Source organism: Otolemur garnettii, unplaced genomic scaffold (genome assembly GCF_000181295.1).
Source record: "Otolemur garnettii isolate 467f Iridium unplaced genomic scaffold, OtoGar3 scaffold00163, whole genome shotgun sequence".
Classification (NCBI taxonomy): Eukaryota; Metazoa; Chordata; class Mammalia; order Primates; family Galagidae; genus Otolemur; species Otolemur garnettii.
In genome coordinates this window covers 3,625,973-3,631,121 of record NW_003852558.1, presented here as the reverse complement: position 1 = coordinate 3,631,121, position 5,149 = coordinate 3,625,973, and positions in this window count along the sequence as shown.

The following is a 5,149-nucleotide window of genomic DNA, read 5'->3' as shown; positions in this document are numbered from 1 at the left end:
ATGGTTAACCAAGCTTTTGTTGCTCATCTTTCCCATATTTTCTCCTCGCTGGGACACATATATACTCCAAGGGCTCCTCTATACAGATGAAAGCCTGACAAGATTACCAAACCTGGCTGCGGATAAGCATCTCTGAAGAATTTCTGCATCTCTGGGAAAGAGAATGGGACTCTACTTTTAAATTAAGCATAAGCTATAAGCATATTTTTGAATACAAAATATATAACAAATGAAATACAATCATCGTTCTATAGGGGGTCTACTATGCGCTTGCCTTTTTTTAGCATATGAGGATGCTAAATTATAATTAGGTATAATTTGTATAATTTTTAGCCAGGATTTCTGCAGAAATTTTAAGAAATTACTTTGTAAAAAGTTAAGTTGTTTTTGCTTCTGATACTTGTTCTAGAGAACGAGGATCCATTGTGGTTAAGCACATACATCTTTTATTAAAGAGAGAATTGACAGTAATGACACTATTATTCAAATGCATTGTGATGGTCAAAGCATTCACATTGCCCAGCTTTCTATGCAGAGTGTACATATTAATGATCAATTTATTTTGCCATCGGGAACAAAGAAACATTTTTTACTTTACTATGGCCTGTAACAAGCTCCGTAACTAAGTCGCATAAAATGTTGTTGTAAACCAATGTCTTTCAGAGTCATCAGCGAATCTTTCTTTTCTATGGTCTTTGTAAGATAAAAAAGAATTAGAAGAAATATAGCTATGAAAGCTTTATTGAAAATAGCAAAAATAAGGTTTAAAACACATAAGAATAGTCAAATAGATTGCTCACACTCACTCAACAGGGAAAAGAGACCAGAACAAAGAGGACTGTATTAAAAAAAATATTAAAATGGAAAAACAATAAATCTTTTTAATTTCCAGTGGTTGCAGACACCAGAATTTGTCACGAGCTTTATTTTCTAAAAGAATTTCTATGCCCCTATGCTTCTTTTCTATATTTCAACACTTTTGTTGTAAAAGAAAATAGTATCCAAAGTTAACTATTCGGCTGTGAACGGCCTCTAGAATTGGCATGATAAAATCCAAACTTTCCTTGCCACTTACAAAATATGGAAACTGAGACTTCTTGCCACTAAAAAAATTTACTCTCCTGAATTTTTTCAAAACATATATATTTTAGTGAATGTGGATCCTTCTTATGTGATGACTTTACTCAGTCAAGGAATGAATACTTAACCTTGTCTGAAATATGCCTGACATAATTCGAGGGCCTCCCTTCTGTGAGTTGTTCTTGGAGAGGAACACACGTTTGTCTATTGTAGTCTCTATTTCACTGCAGAGAGCATATCACCTACACAGGTACAAACAGAGCTAGAAAAGAAAAGCAGAAATGTCACAGGTGTGTTATTGACTTCTCAGCTTCGGTATAACGCCATATATTTTTTTCACAGCATATATTTCCCAGATTAAGTTATTAAGTTAAGTTCCCAGTTATTAAGTTATTCCAATTTAAATAATTGGAAATTAATTTGAAAATATATTCTATACGCATCCTCCTAGAGTTTTCAGATCTTTAGGTCTTTTGTAAAATGAAACGTAGACACTATTCCCGTTGCTATCCTGAAGGGAAAAGTATTTGCACGGATAATTCTGGAAATTTTAGTAGTAGGTGAACTTTTAAACTAAATTAAATGCAGTTCATGTATTTTCAGGAGCTTTCAAACAACAAACCAAGGTAACACTGGTTAAAATAGCAAAGCCTTGTTCAGGAAAACACAGGATTTTCAAGGGAATATGATAAAACTTTACCTACTTAGAAACATTACTTATTAAGAGACAGGAGGAAATTAAGCAAGCCCCAGGCAAGAGAGTAGGTTGGGCAGCAGTCCTCATAAAAATCCCTTCCTTGATTAGTGACATGCAACTCAATTATTCTGCATAATAGGCATTTTATGAAATATCTTTATATTTTTAATTACTCACCACAAAGACCAAAAGAGGTAAGGACATAATATTTTGTTAAAAAAGGCAATGATATGTGGTAAACCTAGGCTAAACATCACTATCTGTGATATTTTGGTGAAAGCACTTCATGATTTCTAAACTCTCACATATTTTGGCAAGATATAGATGCTGATTTTATGTGTCATATGAAGTTTGCTGTTAGTTTCAGAAAGTAAAACGTTTATGATTTGAAGATGAAAACTTTCAGTTGGCTAAGTGAGCACCTGTTCATATCCTGTGACAAATATATTTGAGAAGATATTCTGCAACATCCTTTGTCTTGGTTTCTCTCTCTTGCGTTTTCCTGCAATTCACAGCTCTGATCTTAAATCGTGTGAATGTAGACATTGGGTAGACGTTAGCTATTTAGCATGAAACTAATGACATAGCAAAGTAAGGCCCATTAGAAAGAAAAATGTCTGTAGAATTAAGATGCAGATTTAACGGATATTGTAAATTGCTTTTAGTTACAGCAAAGTTATGTGTTTTTATTTTATCTGTGGCATTAAATTTCAACCAAAATAAGGGAAAGTGATATACAAAAGTAAATAATTGATAATAACAACAACATTATCTACGAGCCTTAAAATTGTTAAAGGCAAAATAGCTCAAATGATTCTTAATGCCTTTCAGGCACATCTGAATCAAATAAGGTAATTATTCTTTAAAATGCTTACACAAAGTCTGATTTGCATGCTAGTAATTGCTATGCCTTGTGGCATCTAGCAATTGACACAGCAATGATTTTAATTATTGTAATTTCATCAGTATAAATACTTCAAAGTTATGCAAATACTATCTCATAATCCACATAGACAGCTCAGAGTATTTGATTTACTAGTCTTGCAAGTCTCTTTGTCTATACAGTTTACTCTCAGATGTGACTCTGCATTGCAACCGAAGCCTTTCACTCACATCAAAGCTCTAAATCATAACAAGATGAGTTAATTTCACAAAGACTGACACTTCAAACATTAAGTTGCAAATACAATCATAAGATGAAATATGAAAAGGGCTTTGCTTGGATATCATGAAGCACAGATACCTGGAGCTGATCCTGTCTAATGTTTTTTCTGACATGAGAAAGTAAAGACACAACTTGAACAAATGCCTTTGAATGAATAGGAACAGAAAAGACCCTCCCTGTTACATGATTAATTTAAATGCTACAATAGTAAAACCTCATTGTAATGCAATAAATTATCATCAGTATTATAATCACTCATACCCTCAGCTAACAGAGAATACTGAGCTACAAGACTTTTCTCATAATATATTGGTCCATTAGTAAATCTTAGACTGTGTCCCTTGAATGATAGGAAAGTGAAAACTCTCACAGTTGAATATAACTACCCATCTGCTGGAAAGCTTTTTTCTCAGAAAAGCTATTATTGTGAAACGTTATTCTATTGTAGTCTTGGAAAAAGCAAAAAATAATGCAGAAAACAAAAGATATCATTCTTAATATTTTAAGAACACTTTAAAAGCTAACTCCATTCTTATGTAATCAGTCGACAAACTTTTATTCCTCATATTGAAAAATCTATGCAACATAATTGGCTTTAATTATGCTGTTTATTTTAATCTATTTCCATGACTAGAAATGAATTAAATTGCAAGCTGAAGAGAAACAACAAAAGACAATGCCAAGGTACAATTTTCAGCAGACAGCAGTGAGTGAAAGCACATCAACTATTTACTACAGAAGGACAGGGGAAAACATGGTTTTTCCCAGTGTTTTTTATGAACAGGTAGGGCCAGGGACTTTATAATTAATGAGTCATTTATTCTCCTATCACTCTACGTGGAAAGAGAAGGTGGCACTTTTTGATCCTCTTAAAAAAATTCTGAGCTTTGAGTTAGCTTGTTAGACAAAGTTCTAAGAAGACACCCAAGTCTCGCTCTTTATAGTCCCTTCCTCTGAGTGTGAGTAGAATTGTGACTTGCTTCTAGCCAAGACGATGTGACAGGGTGATGGAATAATCACTTCTATTACTGCTTATATTACATTATATAGTAGAACCTCCATAGCTGATCACCTCTCTATGTTCACACCTCCTTACATTGACTCAATTTTCATAGCCCAACACGCACCACACATATATATCAGTACAGTAGGCCTGTTGTCCACCTCTGTCTGTTGACCAGTTTGTCATAGTCCCTTGGATAATCAACTTACAGAAGTTCTACTGTAGAAGACTGTCTTAACAGCCTAGAGGAGTGACTCTCCTGTGGGACTTGAAGTAAGAGGCCATGTTAGGAAAGAACTTGTGGGAAGACCATTTGGAAGTTATGTGTGGGTCGTGTCCTCTGGGGGCTAAGAGTGACTCTAACTGGCAGCCAGCAAGAAACTTGGTGCCTCATTCCTACAACTGGAAGAAACTGATTTCTACCAGGAACCACATGAGTTTGAAAGACAATCTCAGGCTCCAGGGAAGAAACACAACTGACTTGACCTATTAGTGGCAGATGTAGAGATCTTGAGCAGAAGACCCAGACAAATTGTACTCAGACTCCCAATCCATGGAAAATTGTGAAAAAATAAATTAATATTGAGTGAGTTGAAATAAGTTTGTTTCATTGCAACATAAAACACATAGATGATATAATTGAAACGTGACTGGTTGGATTTTGAGCCATGTGGTTGGATTTTGAGCATGTATTTATGTGAGACACTGCTGCTCTAACTTAGGGTGATATGTGTCCATCTCAATCTGCAGTTGGCCTCAGTGAGACTCTGAGGGACTGTGAAGGCAAAGCACTGCATATGTATCCAAGTAGATGATAAGATCACAGACTCCCTGATGCAGAAGTAAATATTAAACAAATGGGTGTAGAGAATACCTAAGCTGGAAAAACTACTGGTATTATATTGTAATTCTTCTTTTTTCTTTTAAGTGGATAAAAGCTATGAACTGTGTTTCCCAACTACAAAATAAAGTGAAACTAAATGATTTATATAGAAATTAGGTAGTATAAGGCAATAGAAATAATGCACAGTCAGATTTATGTAGAATAAGTTAAAATGAAAAACTAGCTTCTTTTAGGTCTTTGAATTTGGACATGTTATTAAAATTTTCTCATATCTTCTTCATCTACAAATGAGGACTAATTAAACTTGGCTTATAGGTCTGTGGTAAGTCAAGAAATAATGTAAAGTGACTGCCAAATTAT